Here is a 22,997-nt window from a genome sequence, read left to right as displayed (position 1 = left end):
ACACTCCTAAGTAATTTGTATGTTTGAAATGGTATAAGTGACAGTGAAACCCATGTTAGGAATTTTAAATGAATTACTTCTAGTTAGTTTAGTATCTCTACTATATTGCATTCACTGAGTTTGAGGAGGTACTATATGCGTCATCTTGTTTCTAAAAATATCTCCCAAATGACTAGCCAATCAGTCAATGAATAAAAACTCTCAGCTGATTTTTTACACCCAAGGGATCTGTAGAGATTAAAATGAAACTTTGGCATTTCAGAGTTCATACTTCAATCCCCGTGACAGCTGTGAGTAGGTAGGATGTTCTAGGGGATAAAGCACTGGAACAGGACTTTTTTCTTATGTGTTTGCCCTTACTTCCTCTCCTTGCTCCCATTTCCCCTACAGCCTGTACTAATGGTGTTGGATGGTGATTTGACAATAGATGGTCTGTTATTCCCACAATAGCATAGGAAGGAAGGTTAGTGGGGAGGAAGAATGGTCCAGAAGATGGTACTGTGTTAGATGTCAGAAGACCTGGTTCAGTTCTTGGCTTAGCCTCTATCATCATGTGTGGCACTGGACTAGTTATGTAATTTATCATGGGAATGATGCTGCTCTGACTCATGGGTGTTGTGAGGATAAAATCCATTAATGAGTGTAAAGTGTTCAGATACTACCGTGATGAGGGCCATTTAAAATACCTAGATAAATAACACTGTTGCACTAGAAGCAGATCGACTTGCAGATAAATCATGTAAATCCAGAAAAATCAATCTTTACTGCACCATCCAATGTTTCATTGGAAGATATCTTTTTGACATCTAAAATCTTGAGTCCGGGTTTGATGCATCTGAAGGAATCTTTAAACATTTCTCAATTGAAAACAAGTGACAGGTGACAGAAAAAATGCAAGATCACGTTGTCTTAGAAACATAGTAACAAATTATTAAAGTAATCATGGGTGTTCTCATTAAGGACAATTGGTTATGTTACTTCAGTTCCATATCGTACATATTTAGAGCAAAGATCAAAACACTGAATCATCATAGCCAGAAAATAAGTAAGGAACTTTTCCTTGTTGGGATTAGTAATAGATGTGTACTTCGAGACATTCAATAGGACAACACTCAGTGCATGAAGTTAAGCATATATATAAGTCTTTGAAGGATCAAAGTCTATTTACTAATTTGGATATGCAAAAGGAAAAAATGGATCTAACTATGTATCATTATCCAAATCCTTACCTAACTTTGGATAATGCTGAATTAAAATCCTATGTTATTAGAACTATATTATACCATAAAATGCAATATTTATAACTAATTAACGGGACCTAATTCTTCTCTTAATTTAATCAGTTTACTCCTGGTTTACACTAGTCTCAGAAAGTAGAGAAGAAAACCCAATATTCTTAGGTTAAATTTTAACTTTAATTATACTAACTCTTTTCTTACATTATTTCCTGTATTTGCCCGCAAGATGACTAGAGATCTTTGTATTCTGATAAGATTGATAACAATTGTTATAATGCTGCTAAAATTAAAAATGCCTTTTTTATCTTTCCCTCAATACTTTCTTAATAATGTATTTTTTCTAGAATTGTGAATAAAATGATTTTATAATAAATTATTTGTAATACTTTACACTACTATAGCTTCTTTCAAAGTGCTTTACAAACTTCAAAGATCCGCACTAATTTTGGGTGTTTTGAGGTTTGGGTGCCCAAATGAGATATCTCTCAGCGGTGCTGAGTGCCTGTAGCTCGTTGGGTGTACAAAAAATGGAGGCAACCAAAATTAACGGACACTTTTGAAAAGTTAAACCTAATTAATTTTCCCTTTCAACATCTCTCTAATGTAGGATTGTGGTTTCCGCTTTATAAGATGGGGGAAATAGGGCACTGAGAAGCTTCAGGGGATATGTTTCCCAGTCACACAGCAGGTCAGTGGTGGAGCCGGGAGTAGAAACCAAAGCTCCTGAATTTGCCACTGTACTCGGACCACTGCACAATGCTGCCTTCTTTTATACTGCCAGTTTTAAAATTATAAATCGCTCAGTAGAATTTTACTTAATGTGTACATCGTTATACCATTCTACTGAAAAGACTGTAGTATTTTGATAACATCATCAACACAGGATATAATTATTAAAAGGAAATGGTTTTTGTCATAGCTTCTGTAAGGACTGATAAATTCTCTGTAGAGGGACTATGACAGATGCAATAAACCAAACCTATTATTCAACAAATATTCAGAATAATTTAGATGTAACAAATATAATGTGATAGCAAATATTTCTATGCTAAAAAAAAGTGTGGCTACTTTGTGGGGAGAATTTTCCTTCCCTACATAATATCTCTCTATAGTATTTATTGATTTTATTATGAAATCCCCCCAAATGGCAGGTTAGTACAATATTATGTGTGGCTAGAGCAGTAAATGGTTTCTAATTTTATGGAATTCTTAATTTAAAAATCACAAAGGTATAAGATAACGCCACAGATCTTTCCCCACGTTTGATTTAAAAAAGGAAAATATCTGCATGTATGGGGGTGGGTTCCATGTACATTATAGAAGGTCAAACTAGAGGCATGTTAGGGTAGATAACATGATTGATTGATTCAATTCAGAGTACACTAAAGGACCATGATCTCTGTACATATTGAAAGCCTGTTTTTTAGTTTGTGTATATTCCAAAGAGAATGATTAAATATGTCTGACGTTATAGTTACACGTTATTTCCAAAATGTACTTTATCTACTAATGTCATATTCCTGTCCCTTGATTGTATAAATAAATGGAGCAATACAATCAAAAGTTTACAGTTCCAAAGTTTCATTCTACATTAATTGTTGTGGGTCTTTACAGAACCTTGGATTTATAGAAATATTCATTTTTTTTAAAGAGGCATGTTTTAGTAGGCAAATTATGAGTCTGGTCATCCCATAGATAACCTAATAATGAGCATTGCAGAGAAGTATTAATAGACCCTAAATATTTCAGTTAATTCCCAGGCACTTTAGCCTACAGAACTGTTCATCTAAAAAGTGTGAACACCAGTTTAGCAGTCTGCTGAGAAACCTGACTTTCCATCAGTCCCTTTGCAAGGGCAGAAGTTTTTGCAGCTAATCAAGTTGGGTAAGCAGTGAGGCCAAGTGGTTTCCCAGGTGACCTTGGTCCTTTAATGCACTGCAAGGAGCTGACTCTCTCCATTAATAGTTTTGTTTGTGAGAGCTGAAAAGGTGACTTGTAATACAGCTCCTTTTTCCTGACTCCTCCATAATGACATTTTGAACAGGCAGATGACGGCCTTTGATTCAGTATGACCTTCTTAGTTTTAGTGGTTACAGAATGCTTTAAGAGGGACAGCGTAAATGAGAAGATAGGTACATTCCATACCTAAGCTTTCCCCTGGAGAGCATCTTTGTAAACTTACATAAAAAATCAAGGGTAATTTTTATATATTTTTTTATTTTTTCTTTAACTTTATTAATTCTTGATTATCAGCTAAACTCTTCTGGCCTGATTCCCCTGACCTGTGAAGTCCGTTGAATTACGCCAGTGTGTAACATGTATAAGAGAAAGAAGAATCTGGCCTTTATGTTCTGTTAATAGATCCAGTGTTGCAATTAGATATTCTTGACAGTCTGCAGTCAGCACTTTAGGGTCTTCCTCTCCACACTGTCATAGGGTTCAAATACCAAACTGCCTTTCTTGGGGCTATCATGCTAGAAATCCTCTTCCATTCTGTTGGAATATCTATATCAGCTACCGTGCACCATTTTGCACAGAGCTACATTGCAAAGAATTTTCAGCAGTTAGTTAAATTCTGTGGTAAAGTTTCATGGAGTTTGGGCTAGGAGGGACCATTTGATCATCCAGTCTGACCTCCTGTATATCACTTGTACTGAGCACGATACCTTGTGTTTGATTGAAGCATAACTTGTATTGCTAAAGCACATCTTCAGGAAAGGCATTCAGTCTTAATTTGTAGACATCAAAAGATAGAGAATCCATCAGCTCCTTTGGTAGTTTTTTTGAGTAGTTAAGCACCTTCTCTGTTTTAAAAAAAAAATTGTACCTAATTTCTAATTTGAATTTGTCTGGCTACAACTTCCAGCCACTAGTTCTTGTTATGTGTTTTTCTGCTGGAATAAAGAGCTCTTTCGTACCTTGTGTTTTCTCCCTGTGAAAGTATTTATTAGGGCTGTCAAGCGATTAAAAAAATTAATCGCGATTAATTGCGTTGCTAAACAATAATAGAATTCCATTTATTTAAATATTTTTGGATTTTTTCTACATTTTCAAATATATTGATTTCAATTACAACACAGAATACAAAGTGTACAGTGCTCACTTTATATTTATTTTTTATTACAAATATTTGCACAGTAAAAAAACAAAAGAAATAGTATTTTTCAATTCACCTAATACAAGTACTGTAGTGCAATCTCTTTATCATGAAAGTTGAACTTACAAATTTAGAATTATGTACAAAAAATAACTGCATTCAAAAATAAAACAATGTAAAACTTTACAGCCTACAAGTCCACTCAGTCCTACTTCAGCCAGTCGCTCAGACAAACAAGTTTGTTTACATTTACAGGAGATAATGCTGCTTGCTTCTTGTTTACAATGTCACCTGAAACTGCCAGATGCACTAAAGATTCATATGTCCTTCATGCTTCAACCACCATTCCAGAGAACATGCGTCCATGCTGAGAATGGGTTCTGCTCGATAACAATCCAAAGCAGAACGAACCAACGCATGTTCATTTTCATCATCTGAGTCAGATGCCACCAGCAGAAGGTTGATTTTTTTTGGTGGTTCGGGTTCTGTAGTTTCCGCATCTGAGTGTTACTCTTTTAAGATTTCTGAAAGTATGCTCCACATCTCGTCTCTCTCAGATTTTGGATGGCACTTCAGATTCTTAAACCTTGGGTCGAGTGCTGGAGCTATTGGTACCTTCTTTGAGTTTTGTCAAATCTGCTGTGAAAGTGTTCTTAAAACGAACATGTGCTGGGTCATCATCCGAGACTGCTATAACGTGAAATATATGACCAGGGGTGAAAGTAACTTAAGGGACTTACCAGTACGCAGGGCCAGGGTCCTGAGCAAGGTGGGCGGGATGTCGGGCGGAAGGGACGGGGCCTTTAAATCCCCGGGTCCTTTAAATCGCTGCTGGAGTCTGAGGGCTCCCAGCCGCTGCCACTACCCCAGGGCTTTGGTGGTGATTTAAAGGGCCAGGGGCTCCTGGCCACTGCTACTACAGCCAGAGCCCTGGGCCCTTTAAATCGCTGCTGGAGCCCCATGGTAGCGGTAGCCGCAGCTGGGAGCCCTGGGGCTCCATCAGCGATTTAAAGGACCTGGGGCTCCTGGCAGCAGCCGGATCCCCTGGCCCTTTAAATTGCCGCTGGAACCCCTGGGCTCCCGGCCACTGCCGCTACCCCAGGGCTCCAGCAGTGGGGCTCTGGCGGTGATTTAATGGGCCAGGGGCTCCAGCCGCTGCCGGGAGCCCAGGGCCCTTTTTAATTGTCGGCCTGGGAAAGCTGTCCCGATTAATCGACAGCCCTAGTATTGATGCACGGTAATTAAGTCATCTCTCAGTCTTCTTTTTGATAAGCTAACCATATTGACCTCTTTATGTCTTACATTGTAGGGCATCTTCTTCAGCTCGTGAATCATTTTTGAATTAATTCTTTTCTGCACCCGCTCCAATTTTTCAATATCCTTTTAAAAATGGGGACAACAGAACTGTGTGCAGAATTCCAGTATTGGTCTCGTCAATGCCATATACAGATGTAAAATTCCTTCCTTTCTCCTCTGTTTATACATCCAAGAATCACATTCGTTCTTTTTGCCACAACATTACAGTGGTGGCTCATGTTCAGTTGCTAGTCCACTGTAACCCCAAGATTCTTTCAGAATTCTTTCAGTGCTCCAGGATACAGTGCCCCATTTTATAGGTATGACTTGCATTTCTCCTAGGTGTATAACTCTGTATTTGGCTGTATTAAAACACATTTTGTTTGAATCGGTCCAGGTTACCACGCGATCCAGATCACTCTGTATGACTGCTCTGTCTTCCTTGGTATTTGTGTAATCTTTGTGTAATCTGCAAAGTTTATCAGCAGCAATTTTATATTTACCTCTGGATCATTAATGAAAATGTTGACTAACATGAGGCCTAATATTGAACCCTGCAGAACCCCATTAGAAAAACTCCATTTGATGGTGATTCCCCCCTGACAACTGCTTTGTGAGATCTGTCAATACGCCAGTTCTCGATCACTTTACTGTGTGCGCTGTTGATATTGTATAGTGCTATTTTTTTAATCTGAATGCTGTGCAGTATGAAGACTTCCAGAATAGCCTTACAGAAGTCTAGGTATATTACAACTATGCAGTTACCTTTCAACCAAACTTGTAATCTCATGAAAAAATGAAATAATTTTTCCACTAGAAACAAAATGAGAGACTGTGGCACAAGATATTGGATGATATACCTATGGTATGTAGACACTATCAGAAAGCAAAATTTGTATGAATTTCCTGGAATTAAGAACAGCTGGATTAGCAGTAATTTCATTTAAACAAAGACTGAGATGAACTCGTAGTTCAGGACAATATTATAGCAATTTCCATTAGGAAGAGAAATGGGAAGAATTAGATCTGCTGGCCTGCACAAGGAAATAATGACTCTTGTGGAATGGGAAGAGGAAAATATTCATCAGCAATTCATGCATTAATGTGGCTCAGCTGGCAAACAAGAAACCAGGAAAATTGGAGTTTGACAAATAACATTCAAATAAACAAAACAAAATATTTGGAAGGCCAAGACTATCCTTTTTTCATCAGGCTCCAACAACTGTTCTTTTGCAGGCACGGAACAGAGGACCCATTGTCAAAGAGATGGCAAAAATCCTTTATTGTATCTGTTCCCTCTTGTCCCATTAATCCACAGAAACTCTGGAAGGATGGACTCACTTATTGATCAAACAGATCTTGGTATTTAAACCTTTTAGTTAGCCATACTCATCTGGCTTCATCTGTCTAACAGGAAAGGCTTTATTTTTTAAGCGTGTAATGTTACACAAAGATCCATACAGTTTACACCTGACACAATGACTACTGAGCAAAGTCACTATGCACGGCTACTCATAGTGTCATTGGTAGATTTTAGAAAAGTCCACCCAGGCGTTACTTTAAGCAACATGTGAAAAATGTTCATCATATCACTTAATGCACTACTGGCAGGTGTTCAGATCCTATGATGATGTGCACAGTATAAGCACTTATATATTGAATAGAATAGAAAATACTGTTATCATAAGAAAAGTCTCAACTAACCAGGTATACATGTATGGCTAGGGTTCAAACTCTGGTATAATTAGATCATCCCTAAGGCCCCAATTCAGCAAATTGTTTAAGCACTTACTTAAGTCCATCCTACTCAGCAAAGTACATAAGCTCGTGCTTAACTTTAATCACATTCTGAAGGATTGTTGAAGTTAGTGGAACTTACGCACATGGCGAAGAGCTTTGCTGAATTCTGGTGGACTGCTGAATCAGGTGCTAAATTAGCTAATGAAGTAGGATTTTAGAATTCCTACATGATGGCCTAAAAGGACATCTGATATGACAGACTAACGCCACAACGGCATTACAGGTCAGTATGCGCAGCAAACGCCTGTGTTTTCAGCACTGACAAATTTGGTTTCTTAAGTGAGCCACAGTGAGTGATTAATCCATAGAAAATTCACAAGTGCTTGCTGGTTAATTTGAATTGTGCGTTGCAAATGCCCACAAAATACTCATTTGAACGACTTCTTAAGGTGGCGTCACCACCTACTTTATTATCATTAAAATATTCGCCTCTGGCAATAACTTTATCCAGAAGGAATTTCAAGACTAGGCGCATTATCTATTGAAAAGCAATTTAGTAGTTTCCATTCAGGCAAGGTAGTTTTAAGAAAAACACTGAAGTTTACTCCGAAGGCAATTGCAATCTTCCATAGATCTCAGGATATTATATTACCTTCATTCTTTTCGAATCCGCAGCATAAGAAAGAGAAAGACTGACATAAATTGGATGTTCGAAGAGCTCTGAAGATAGACATCAGAAGGACTCAAGAGTAAGGAAAGATCTCAGAATTATTTGTTCTTTTCCATCTTAAAGTAAAAGAGAACAAAGCATCAAAGGCATCAGTAGTGAGATGGCTCAAAGTCAGTACTGTATATCATATTGTATAAAGCAAATGGTTTGGCACCACCAAAAAATCTAAAGTCCCGTTCTGTGGGAGCAGTACTGACATTGTGGTCAGAAAGATCCTTTGCTCTATAGAAAATAAATATGGAAAATGTACTATACTGGGCGCTACACGTTTTATCTGTTGGAAGCATTTGGCAGGTGAGTTTTGCAGTCCGTGGTGGCTCAGTCGTGGTTGGTGGACAAAATTAATGACTTTGACTTGTGCATTCTAGAGCTGGATTCTGTATTCCTTATAGGCGTCAATAGGAGTACTGTCTGTGCAAGGAGTGCAGGATCAGATAGATGCATGTAATTCATCTTATCAGTTTTATTCTTATTCTTTAAATAAGATGGATGTGATCAGGATCCAGACAAGAAAATTTGTTCTCATCTGATAATCTCTTATTCATTCTCCAGTCCACACTGGAGTGTTAGTGGGATTAAAATAAAATATTGAAGAATTTTTTTAACTGTAATCTTTTGAGATCTGATTCTGTTCTCAAACTGCTTTTATACTGGAGTTACTCCTGGTCTGTACCAGTGTAACAGAGTTCAGAATGTAATCCTTTGACTCTGTATATGGATTGGGATAGTATTTTATTACACTGGAGTAGAAGTGGTTATTAGATATCTCTCTGTATATTGCTTTGGAAGATTTCATACTGGAATGCAAAAAGATAATTACAGAGAACCCAAGGGTAGACAATTTGGTACCTATCACAATTACTGATGGGGAGGAAAACCCTATTGTTAGCATTGGTGAACACAGTAAGTAGCAGAAATTCTAAGTTATGGCTGCACCATTTATAAAACACTAAACCAAACCTATATTCATTATATACAATTCATAACACTAGTTCATTGGAACCTCGCCCGGACAAATCATCTTTGCTGTTTCTGCTATATTGAAATAAGTTCTTCAGCAAAACCAGGAATATGTATATGCACACACACACTCCTTGAATGTCTTAGAATATATTGCAGCTATTTATAGGAAACGATACATATAACCCCCTCCTTTGTCTGAGAGCTGAACATTTTGACATTTCTCTCAGTACAAACAGAACTGCTCAGCCAGTCATAGTCGTGGGTATGACTGGGAGATGGCAATTGAAAGATGTTCCTCTGTGTCCCATTTCTCTCATTGATTATTTTATGACAAACGAGCAATTGCTTTTCATCTCCTGCATGACCACTGATAATCAGGGACACTCGTTGATAGTGATTGCAATGGTAAAGTTATATTTCCAGGATTTAGAATCCCTGGTAGACTGTTTTCCAGCATTTCATTGGTGTTATCCAATTTTTATTTGTACCAGCATGAACATTCAATCAGAGATGTTAGGAAAAGACCTCTTAGATAATCTAGCGCATTCCCCTCCTGCCAGTGCAGGAGTGTTCCTTACAGTACATTTCTAAGTGCTTTATCCATAAAATATGGATGGATAGAGAAATAGACATGTAGAAGTTCAGGGATTATTAAAATACCTGTTTGGATACTGTAGGAGTGTATTTGACTTAAAAAAAAAAAAAAGATTTTCTCCCTCTCCTTTTGTGGCTCTTTGTCCTTTTGTTTCCCACTTTCCCCAGAATCTGCCCCTTCCTGCTTCCCTCTCACCTTGCTATGACTTAGGGGAAAAGATTACTTTTTTAAAACAATGCTTTTCGATCTTAGCATTGTGTTGCACTTGTGGGACACAGGCTCAATCTTTGTTATAAATTCCCCCCCTTACTGTGGGATTCAATGTTTAAGACAGCATGTCTTGTAGTGTAAATAGGACCGAACCCTGTTTTAATTGTGTTCCCCAAGGTATGGATTCCAAGGCTCGAGCACACTTGAGGAATATGTTGGAAAATGTGACTTAGTTCCTTCTACACTGCAAGATCAAACCATTTTTTCAAAGTTCAGGCACTGTGGTGTACCTCAATACATTAGATTTTCACACTGCAGAAAGGGCTTTAGTCGGCCTGTCACCATTTCTTTGCTGCACTGAGCTCACTCTTTGACTAACCAGGTTTCGTTACAGTCAGTAGAGATCCCGTTTGGATGGACCAAAGTTGGCGGGAGCAGCACAGTGATGGGAGTTAATGGTGCGGGGGGGAGTGATTTGGGGGTTGGGTTTTTTTGGGGGAGGGATGGGTTTGAAAGCGGGGTTGCAGGTGAGAACTGATGCTAGTGAAATGGGACATTTGGAGGTACTACTAATAGAGGTGGTTGGGCAGGTCAGGATTGTTTCAGGAACCTGGGAGGGCAGCAGTGGAGGGTTTGGGTCTGAAAGAATCTTAAAACTTGGTGGCTGAAGAGTCAGAGCACATTTTTCTACTGTTTTGCTCAGTCTCATTTAAGCGTGTGAAACAGTGAGATTTCTATCAGTTCCCTTGGGGGAAACTTTCACAGTCTAAAAAAATCTTCTCTTGATCTCACTCCCATGTACACCAAATCAGGATTCTCCATTCAACAATGGATTTCAATTTGCCTTTCCCACAAATGTGTAGGGTTGTAGTCCCTAATAACTAAGCTGCAAGTCATAAATGCTCCTTTCCCGTGGAAAAACACATGATCAAAAATCTGCAACGTGGGTGCAGCTTCCTGGAAAAGATAAAGGGCACAGACTTCAAACACTAAGGATTCTTGGGAAAATCGGGCTCCCTCCTTGTAAATCTTGGGGCCTCCTATGGAAATCCCACCCTGCTGCTATCCTTCCCCAGAAACTATGCTACCGGTTCATTTTCTCTGCTTCATAAGCCTTGAACGTTCTCTACCTACCAAGAGAGCTAAAAGGCATGGATGGGGAGATTAAATGCTGCTTGAAGCATCATTAACTCTTGTGTGGGTTTCAGCCAGGAGAGAAGAACAGGCCATGTAGTGCATAGGTCACCCCCAAATCTCCCACCAGCCTACTGTTAACATAGGTCACCCCCAAATCTCCCACCAGCCTACTGTTAACAGAGGAGAGTATCTGTAGCCTCCTGAGAAGCATGGTACTGATACTCCATTTTCTGTTGGTTATATTACCACTCCTCTTTCCTCTCTTTTATTTATTGCCACACTGCACAACAGAGGAGAGCATATATGGCCCCAAGCAAACCCCCTTGTAAAATAAGTGGGGGAAGTTCAAAGCTCCCTGGGTGCTATTGCATCAGTCTGTCTGTGGACGCAACAAGATAACCATGCATCGGTTTACATTGTCCAGGCTATCTTCTCAACCAGAAGAGCTAGAAACTTTATGTTAATAAAAGCGTAGATTCTGGATAATACAGTACAATCTCTCCAAAGGCCCTAAATCAGCAATTACATCTGCATTTCAGTGAACATGGAGGAACAATGTCCCAGTTGATAATGCAAACAGGATGAAAATAGTTATTTTAAAACTGCATAAAATCAATACTTTGGGGGAAACAAGTCAGCTGTGTTTATACTCTCTGTGCCTAGCAGACATTTTGTTTCTTTGTCTGAAATCATAGGAAAGCACGTATTGTGTGTGAAGTAAAACAGCATATCGTACACTCTATGAGAGAGAAATGGAGCATTTTAGGTTCCTGTTGAGGGAATATAAATTATACTGAGGTTGAGATATTTTGATGTTGTCTGGAGTCAAATCAGTATTCTCAGTCAAGAATTGCTGCACAGCCGTCATTTGTAATGAGAACAGTAAGCCTAAATCCACGCCTATGGTGTTGAAAATTTTCCTCTAAATGCTGAACCCTTCGGAGTGGTGGGATTATTTGTAAGTGTCCTTATGGAGGGGTGTGTGCATAAATATGCATACACATTATTCTCATGCATTCAGGATACAGTGCGTCCGCGCATGTTATTCTAAGAAACGGGGAACAGAAGTCTCTGGGAAACAGGTAGTTGTTGCACATATACAATATGAAAACTGTAGGTTAGATTGGTTTAAACATCGTGTTTCTGCAAATGCTGTGCTGTTTATGAAGTGTTGCTCTGGGGGATTTGTAACCCCCTGTAGTACAGTGGTCATATTTGTTGATTAAATAACCAGACAAACATGGCACACACACTACCCCTATGCAGGCATTCCTATGTGGGGAACAGGGACCATGGGGAGTTTCACTGTGCTTGTTCCTAGTCCTCTCAGGGGGACTAATTTGTTCCCAAACTGAACTGGCAGGAGACTTGTCCACTAACCACACCGACTTCGTAAGATCCATTCAGATCTCAGGACATAGAGAGGAAGCAGGACTGCCTCTGTGGAAGCCAAGTGTCTCTGCACTGCTCCATTGGCTATCTGGTCTCCTATGGGTAGCATGGCTCCATGCAGTCTCCAGTGTCACTACACCAGGAACCTCCACTGTCCAGCCTATTTGGGACTATGGCCTTGGCAGACATGATCTAATCTGATCAGAGGTAACTCTTTGATGGATTTCTGCTTGGAAATTCATGTTGCGGAGCCAACCATACTGTTTCTTTGTCTTCTTTCTTCCTCCAGCCCATCCACCTAAAGCTGCAAAGTCCATACACCAGGAAGGGACTTTCCACTTGCCTGGGATTGAGAGAAAGATTTGGGATAGGGAAAAGGGGCTTTTCAGTCTCATTTTACACCCTCCACTTCAGAGGTCAGCCTGCAGTCCACTCTTTGCTCTTTTCTGAAGTTACAGCCTGCTAAATATGTTAGCAAGGGAGAAAAGCAGTGAAGTATGTTTGCACAGGTTTATTTAACATTGCTATTGAAAAACTTGGATGTCAGTTCCGTTTTCACTGCAATAATTACAAGTTTTCCATATTTTTTTTAAATGTGTGAGCCTAATTGTTGATGCCCATGGTTAAACTCTCTATCTTTGTTGTGTGAGTTCATCAACATGGGATTTTGAATGTATAATTTTATCTCTTTGGTTGTTATAATATCGTACAATTGGAGGAGATTAACTTATTATTTGTCTAATTTTTCTCTGCATGATATTCCAGAACAAAGACGGGGAGAGATAAATTTTGAATTAAATTTTCTATATAAAAATGTAAGAAACCTTGAAAGATGTGTTACGTTACCTGGCCCTTGATTAATCAGCACAGTACTGCTCCACAATCAGGTTATTAAATATGAGTGGTGATGACAATAGCAGACTTACGGAGATTAAAGCCCATATAAGCTTTCTCCAAAAGGTTACATAAAAACTCATCTAAAAATTCTAATCTTAACAGTATTAAAATTACTATTATTGCTCCTATATCCCATAGCCTCTGAATTTATTTGATTTGATTAATCTCCGTCCTATGTGAGTGCCTGTGTGTATACATATGTGAATTCCCTTTAACACACATTGATATATGTGCATGAAAATATTGATTCTACTTAGTTCCAAGTGGATATTGTTTTAGGGCCTGGGACATTCATTATGTGAGGGGAAAAGACAGGTACTGCTTTTGTACACTGTATTGACTTGTGTGTGCCTTGCTATTTCCATCAGTGTGACATTCTGTAAAACCCAGTAGTTGGACTCAAGCTTACCATCCAGTTCTCAGGTGAGCAGATGGAGGGTGGGGGGAAATATTAAGCTTGCAATTTGGGTAATAATAGAAACACTGGCATTTTTAAAGCTCATGCAGCTGTCACTTAAACCTCTTTATTGTCAAATTCATTTGTCTCACCCCTGCCTCTATGTAGAACAGCAAAATACTCTCTGCAGGACAATGTTAAAAACTGGATTCTTATACAGATTTACTTTGCAAAACCACATACAGCGGTAATGCTGTTTGATTTCAGGTCATCATGCTTGTGTCACGAGTGATTCCCCAGGGGATGCTGCATCAGAGCCCTCATTACCAATGGAAAGAATGCCTGCAGGAACCTCAGGTTTTTTTGTGAGCCGGACTACAAGCTTCTGTAATGTAGTAAGAGTCAAATTCACCACTGGCACATTTGGTTACAGCTTTTTGGAGTCAGAGTTTGCAGTGGATGTTTTACCACCCCTGCGGTTATATGTGAAAGGATCATGTGTAGCCTTTCATTTTTTCTTGGATTATAAACTCTTAACTGGAACGCTCTCAATCCAACCCTCAATCTGGCATTCCTTCTCCCAATTCCTCATCTGGGAACAAATTCATTTTCTCAATTGTCTCTTCCCTCTATAAATGAAGAGCAGTGCTCCTGCTCTGAGCTACTACTCACTGTTGGGCACACTCTAGCTACAGCTTATAAAAGCGCATCAGCACAGGCTGAATGTAAGTGGGCCAGACCACTATGGAACACATTAGGACCAGATTTTCAGAAGAGCTCAGCACCCTTCAGTTTTCATCTGGCCACTTCATTTTAGGACCTGACTGGGAGCTGAGTGCTTTTGAAAATCTGGCCCTTAAAGTCAATCAGACTAAATTTTGCATTTTGTTTGAGGGTTTTTGTTTTTTTTTGAAAGTTTTAGTTTGCACTGTCAGGTAAGAGCCAACCTCAAAGAATTAAAAAGAAAATGTCTCCACTACAGATTGATCACCTTTCTCTTCTCTAGAGAGCGTGGTGTGAGTACACTAGTAAAATGCTAAGAAAATTGGTAATGTGGGTTCAGAATGAACCTCAAAATTCCAGTTCTGAAAAAGAATGGAATTTAATTGTATCATCCCAGGACATCCTATTGTTATTTCTGATGGAAAAAATAGCATCCAGCCATATGAAGTAAACTATTATGTTTTTTTCCTGATTACATTTCTCTAAACTCCTTCTAACTCAATAAATTTCCATTATCTCACTGTTTTTCAGCAAGCAGCAGTTTGATAGGGCACTTAGTGTGAATCTCTTACTCAGAATCTTGTAACCAATGTGTATAGGGTTGGCCTGCCAGTATTTTACAGAGATAACTATAGTGATCAGAAAGTAATTCTGTCCTCCTTGAAAGCACAAGCAGCATTAAGGGAGATGAACTCACACCCCAGTTCCAAGCACCCTGAACTTTGCTGAAGTTCTGATTTATATCTAGACATTGTGCCTGCTCCTTTCTCTAAAACATGCTGAACCAGATGCCTAGAACTGAACCTTAGGGAAGTTCAGCTCCAGTTCCAAATATAAGCCTTGCCGCTAAGGCCAGTCTCCAACTAAAAGGTCTTCCTGACAGAGCATAGTAGTAATTCCACTCTGATACAGTTGCCCCAGATTGAAACTCTCTGAGAGAAAATGCATAGTACACTTACAGTACAGTACATTTTTCTTCCGATGGTAGAGTCACCGTTTTTTCAAAAGTGTTTATTTTCATTGTTGTTCTCTGAGGACAATAAGTCCATTCTACTGAACAGCAAGGAAAGTTACTTTAGACCTCTGAAATTGTATACCTTTTGTTTCACAGATTTCTGCAGAGTTCTACAGCTCTATGCCGCAGAGCTATGGAATTCAACACTGCGTTCCCTAAAGCTTATAATTGGGCTGCCTCAGACATGATACATATAATCTCCAAGCCATTTGACCCCTATATTGTTATATGCGGTCAGGTAGGAGCAATGCAAGTTTCAGGTGACCCTATCATGTGACTGAGATCAGAGGTCAGCAACTCCTAACTGTTCAGCTGTCAGGGTAGCCCATTCATCACCATTGTTATGTAACTGACATGCTGACAAATAGACCTGGGTATAAAATTGTTCTCAGCATTCTACCTGATGGCCTTAAACCTTAATTGGTGGCTGTAAATTTTCACATGTTAACAGCTACTGTGACCAGACAAGTGCCTGGAGCGAAGGGAAGGATAAAATTAGGCCTATCATAATTTGTTAAATTGTTAATGTCATAATGGACACCCACCTGGTTAAGTGGATAAATGCTTTCTCTTTACAAAGCTTCCCCTAACCCCACTGTATCATGTCAGGCATTTTTATCCTCACACCTTTCGATTTACCATGAAAATATAGTACAAGATCATTTATTTTAATGGCAGATGTTACAGTTTTGATACTTTCAAGGAATTGATCCCACTCCCCATCCATGACCAAAGATGAAGGACATTGTCCACCAGCAAACTAAGTCTTTACTTAAAAGCAATACTTTTCATGTTCTTTACCAAGCAAATCAGTCAGTTTAGCAAATCAGATTTAGTTTTCTTTCTATGACATCTTAAAATAAAAATGATAAAAGATTATATGTTGTGATTGCAAGTTACATCAGCTGATTTACTCAGATGAGATCCAAGGCCAAAGAACTGATTGCTATCAGACATTTAAAAAGTCTGGATTTTTTTAAAGAGATGTAAATTTCAGTGTCCTGGCCAAATTTCAGCTTGGATAATTACATCTAGTTTATAGTAGTCTCTCTGCAGCTTCCATTGGATATGATATGTTTTATTGTTACCTTGGGCCATTGTCAGGGTTGCTGTTTGCTGGTAAACATTTAGGGTGAAATCATGGGCCTGTTGAAGTCAATGGGAGTTTTGCCATTGACTTCAATAGGGCCAGGATATCAAGCCTGATGCTTACCACCCCAGAAGTAGCTGCATTATACGGGCAAGAGAGGCATTTTGTGTGTGTGTGATTATTGAGGTTTACTCACCTGAGTAATCTGTACTCACATTAATATTCTCATATTTTTCTATAGGGTTGAGCACATAAATATATATAACTCAAGAGAGAAATGCATTCTCTGGTAAAATGCTAAGTCAGCTAAGGATGTGGGTTCAGAATGAACTAGAAAAATCTTAAAAGTCAGTGGAACTATTCATCTGTCATAATTACTCAGGAGAGGAAAGATTTGAAGGCTCAGGACCTAGGCCACAATCCTGCAAGGGGAACTGTGTATATAGATGCCTGTGCTTGTGCAGAGCCCTGTTGAACTCAGTTGGACTCAGTGGTTCAACCATGAAGACCTCTTTGCATGGGCAGGACCCAACTTGGTAAGATCTCTGTGAATCTTCATGCTGTCTAAAGAAAACATTATTATTCAGAACAGTGTACATGTTAGAAATGTTAAATCCTTTTTATCAAGGTTGACGCATGCACATGTCTTATTGGGGGATTATTCAGTATAACAACCCATTTCTTTGCAAATCTCTAATGATTCTACCGACATACAAATATTGCATATGAATGCTAGTTTGCCCATATTTTCATCTGGGCATCTACCCAGCCTCCACTTGTGCATGTGAAAAATTTCCTAAGGATGTACATTTACTTCTGCTTTAAAAATTCTAACACCTTTGCGCACACAGTGTTAAAATTTGCATCCTGAAAACTCAATAGAATAATTGGACTTTGAGTGTGAAAATTCAATTACTTTAAAAATTCTAAAACCTGTTCAAGTGAAAGTGCATATACAGCTGTGGAGACCTGCGGACTATGGCCAAATGTACATGTCTATGCAGTTTGGCATGTGCACAAGTGAATGCCATAAACTGAAAATCAGCCCTAAAGAGACATCATCAGCTGGCTTTATTCTACTATACCTCTACCCCGATATAACGCGACCCGATATAACACAAATTCGGATATTACGCAGTAAAGCAGCCCGCCGGGGTGGGTGGGGCTGCACGCTCCAGCGGATCAAAGCAAGTTCAATATAACGCGGTTTCACCTATAACTTGGTAAGATTTTTTGGCTCCCAAGGACAGCGTTATATCGGAGTGAGGTGTAGTATAGCACTTAAGCATGTGGCTCAGGCCCTCAGAGTCTGATGTTCAAAGGTGCTGAGCACCTGCAGCTCCTATTGAATTCAAAAACATGCCCTTGCAGTTTGGAAACAGTCTTATTGACCTTTTACCTGTGCCACAAATTAGACAATATCTTTAGCCCAGTGCATCACTGACAGAGCACACTGTGGTGCCCAATATTTTCCATTTCTGTGTGTGATAAAAGGGGTGGCTTTAGTGTTTCTAGAGAGAGCATAGAGATAATAACTAATAATAGGGCTTTCAATTTGAGCATCTTAAAGCAATTTTCAACATTAAGGATCCAGGTATAACTCTGCAATTCTCTGGAGAGTTTAAGTGAATACCTACTGCTCTGGCAATGATGGATGGGGGGTATTAGCTCCTGTATAAAGCATAATGCCTCCAGGGATCCTGGAGTAAGCACCTATAAAAGATGTAGTATGTGTCCCCCTCAAGTATCCCCTTTTGGCACTTACTGGTACGTGGTAGGGACAAGGCCATCACCATGCCCCCCGTTTTGCCTCACCAACCCCTATCTGGTCCCCACCACTGTTTGCACTCCTGAGCAAAGCCAACTAAAAAGCCAACTACCTCCTGTGGGCTGGGAGGCCGGGAATAGACGCACTGTGCCCTCTCCCCATTCTAGTTACCCTGTGCAGGGTGAACCACTCCAAGTGCCTACACTTCTGTGGGGTAGATAAACATGTTACTAGAAGCCAGGAGTCATATCTCACAATTCCTTACTCTGATCACGAGACAACACTCCACAGTTGCATTAATCACATACTTCCATAGCACCCACATTTTTCTGCATGTGATCCTAGTCCGCATACTTGAACAGAAAAGTATTTGCCTGAAATAAGAGTATGTAAGAATATTGATACTTATTCCTTATTAGCTGCAAAACTTAGGGGAAAGAAAGAATACTGTTTTTAAAATCAATGGCTATCACATTACTGTAAAATCTATTGATTAAAAACACAAAGTATAATGTTAGTCATTTAGTCTGTGGAATGATGCAATACTGAAATAAATTTATCCCTTGACTTTTGCATTAACCTTTTATTGACTGCTTGCATACCCATAATTAACACACACTTTAGCTAAAGTGGTTAATTTTAGCATCATGATCAGTGTCCTCTAATGTAGCTGACACCCTGATCATCAAAATGTAAGTGCAACCCTAGAGATGATAACCAGGGAAATATCTGTTTTAGTGAATTTATACTTGCCCATAGTGAGATTAGTCACCATCTCGGTGAAACAAACAACTCTTATAAAAATGGCATATTATTGTTTAATTGAATTGTTATGAAAGGAAAATTAGTTGGTAATATTAATAAGCAAAAGAGATTTCCTATTGTATGCCCATAGCCAGGATCAAAACCAGCTGAATATGGTACGAGAGAGAGAATGAGAATGTAGATCAGTGCACAGTGAATTGTAATCAACTGCTACTTCCAAATGGACATTGTAATTGAAACTGGGATGGTTTGGGTTGTATTGGTGAGGGCCTGGGGAAGGCGAGGCTTTGGAAATGTGGACACCTTTCATACATTTATAGGTACTAGTCATTTATATTTTAAATTGTCCCTCTTCCTGTTTGGTGGATTTATATTACCAATGGGCTGGAGGGCCACTTTGGCGCTCAGCTGATGTGTTGGAAATATGCTGCAGCTGTTGATCAGTCAGCCTTGTGTGAGCAGGATATGAAAGAATCCAAGATTCAGTAGCTCTGCCTGGTCTAGGTAAAAGAGGGCTGTTCCTACACCGGCATGTACCTATATAGTCCGTCCCCCTCTCCCCCCGCATCTCTTCCAGTCACCTGGGGGGGAGGGACAGGATGGATCCGCGTCCCCAGGCTGACCTGGTCTGCCGCTGCAGTCAAAAGCACCTCCTTGGCTCTCTAGTCCTTAAAGGGGCACACACCGTTTTGAACGAGCCAGATAACAGCCCCCCCGCCGCTTAATGTGCGGTGAGGTCATTCAGCAGGGATCGCCTAGTTCAGCATCTCACTCATCCTGTCTATGAACCCATGACATTCCCAGCCTGCTACATGCAATACATATTGTTCCAACTTACTCTCTTTTGAGGGGTTGACCTTTTTTGGTTACTCAAATTTCAACCACCAAATATAATCCTCAGCCTAAGCTTTTTACTCCCCACCAAGTTAGGGTGTTCCTAGGGTTTCCCCAACAGCACCTCCTCTGTTGTAGATCCTAACTCCTTCTGCCTCTGGGAGGAGACATCTTTATATCCTAGGAGGAGTTAAGGTGGCTTAGCAGTAATTCCGCTATATATTTTTATGTGAGGTTCAATGCCTGTGGATACAGTGCTTCAGTTGAAGATACCTGTGCCCCTATGCAGGTTGCTCAGGTCTGTCATTCTGTTACAGTATCAAAGACCAGACCTGGGACGATACCCTTTACAATTGTGGGGAAATGTATTAAAGTTAGGACTAAAAATATTACTACCAAAAGGCTACTGACTCCTTTTCACATCAGAAAGGGGGTACATAATCAGATGGCCTATTTCAGTGTTGTGGATGCTACTTCATGTGATAACAGTGTCACCCAAGTTGTTTATGGTACGGTGAGTGCTGCCAGTACAGCATCGTCTTTAGCAGTGATTTCGAAGGACCTAATCCTGGCACCCTTTTACTTGTGTAATTCCCATATAAGTCAGTGGGGCCTATACCAGGGCCGAAAACCCCGGCTGAAAATAGGTGATTTACATAATGTATATGTTTACCATTCGCAACTTCTCTCACTAGAAAAGTGACATTAAACTAGGTAGACTGAACAAGTAGAAGAAGTGATCAGAGTGCAGTCATCTCTGACCTGCAGAGGAGCTCCAGACTGGGTAGATATGCTGTGGAAGGCATGGAAATGATGGGATGCTGGCACTGGCCATTTCTCTCCCCTTCTCAGTCGCACTTCTGGCCTCAGACTTGTGAATCAGGAAGACTCTTGTGGATGGTCACTGACATCAATCCCTCATGTAGAATACAATGTGGCTCAAGGTTCCCAAGTGCACGACTGTCATGTCATGAGGCATGTGCTCAGCAAACCATACCAGGTGGTGAGGTGACCTCTCAGACTGTCTCTGCTAGAGGAGCAATGGAGCAGTTTGTGCTGCCACTCCTGGGCTGCCCAAATGACAGCAACTTTGTTAACTATTGGTATATTTAAAGTGACACTGATGCCCAAAATTCAAATGTGAGGGAAAAGTTGGTAGGAAATAAATTACATAGGGAGGCTCTGAAGGTTAGGAATATACACTACGGCTGCACATTGAAAGGTGATGCATGTTCCCTCCCAAAGAATTTAAAGCGATTGTTATTAATAAATTGACTTTTGCTAAAGCACATAATATGCCTGGCAATCTTTACTAGCAGAGCCTCTTGATGTGTCAGCTGTAATAATCTCTACACGGTTTAATTTATCCACTTTTAGATTGAAATGCTTACACTGGAATATCTTAAACTACCCAGCAAATTGAGCATGTTATTTTGTGCCGAGACCGAAAATAAAGCAAGATTTTAAAAGCCTTACAGAGTTATGCTGTAATTAGTTTCAGCTTCTCTTGCATATTAATTTTCTCCTGTTCCTTTATATAATTTGGAAAATGTCTTCAGAACATGATGGCACAATCAGTTAAGTACCTCTCAGAACTCATACACTAAACTGCATTTGCTCTAACAACTGTTATAAAGCAGCCTGCAAAACAAATCCTCTGTTATTCTGTACAGTGCAGCTTATCAATGCAAACAGTTTAATATTTATGCTAAGAGGATTGTCACAAGTAGCTTCTGTTCCTTTAATTCTTGTTTTAAATAAATAATGAGAACATTTAAACACATTACTCTTCTCAGGGCCCTGAGGTCGGCTAATCTTATTATTTATGAAGTGATGTGCTACATAATAGTACTTAGTGCATGTTAACAGATGCTATTATCAGGGGCTGATGTGGAGAGCTGAAGATATATTGGAATGTTATGTGTTAATACTGTCCTTGTAGTATAATGTACGATGGATTGAGTGCACAGGATGCCGCAATTAACCGCACACCAACATGGGTGTAAAGTTGAAGTATGTTTTCTCATGGGTATTACACTGCCATTAATAATTCCCAAGAGAAGAAGACATCTTTCATTTGGGAACATTCTCTTCCAGAAGGCCTCGAAAGGGGGCCAGGAAGTTATGTGTGTTGTTCTTGTTCATTTTACAGAGCTGAAAGACACCTGAGTGGTATAAAACCACTTAAAAAATAAATTTCATTTTATATTTTTTAAATAATTAAAGACTTCTATTTACATTTTGCATACAAAATATGATTTTGCATATTTCTTACTGGGGATAAAGCAGTTAATTTCTATCTATGTGATCTGATGTTTCTTGTAAAGAAATGAATTCATCTCCTGAACATATGAAATAATTGTAATAGTACTTGGCACTTTTCATCATCATAGTGCTTTACAGACATTAGCTAATTAATCAGCAAATGGTAAATAAAAAAAAAGTCACTGAATTGTTACAAATTTTCTAATGCAGTGTAAATAAGTGGCAGCCTGTATTACAAACTAATCTTAAGAGATGTGACTGTTGCTACTCATAAAACTTTCCTGTGCTGGGCAGCAATTTAGCTGCATATTATAATTAGACTTCACTAGTATTGATGAATAATCCATTTAATAAAAAACACTGTAATTTAAAAGTTTTCTCTGGGGACTAACATACACTAACATCTTAATTTAATTTTATTGAAGTTTTGCCTACCTATTCATCAGTGGAAATTGTTATTAGCTTCCATTTGCATATATCTTTATACAATTTTCCTTTTTTACATTGCCTTTTTCAGAGCAAAGGAGGCTTATACACTTGTAAATCTCTAGAATCTACAAAGCCAATCCTGCTTCTGTAATATTGTTTAATCTATCCCCCGACCTTAATGCAGTAAATTCAGTTTAATCTTTCTCAATAGTCAAGTAATACACTGAAAACCCACAAACATTTAAATCTGATAATAGTTTAATCACGTACTTTAAATAACAGCTGAGATAATGAAAAAATAATTCACTGTAAAAAGGTACGCAAACTGAATTTTTTCTCTGATTGGCTTTCTAAGAAATCCCTCTAGATAACACAAAGCTTACAACAGAAAACACGACCGCTTCTCTATAAGTGAA

General features: G+C 39.2%; 1 protein-coding gene across 1 annotated transcript in view; it reads left to right on the top strand.

The window, feature by feature from the left end:
* The window catches only part of FTO (FTO alpha-ketoglutarate dependent dioxygenase), a 270,679-nt gene that overhangs the window by 247,135 nt on the left and 547 nt on the right, over positions 1-22,997 (top strand). The gene's annotated exons all lie outside the window — the stretch shown is intronic.

Source organism: Terrapene carolina, unplaced genomic scaffold, assembly GCF_002925995.2.
Source record: "Terrapene carolina triunguis isolate 2854851 unplaced genomic scaffold, T_m_triunguis-2.0 Scaffold130, whole genome shotgun sequence".
Taxonomy (NCBI): Eukaryota; Metazoa; Chordata; order Testudines; family Emydidae; genus Terrapene; species Terrapene triunguis.
Note: the sequence above shows the minus strand (reverse complement) of the source record. Positions and strands in the feature narration are given on the sequence as shown.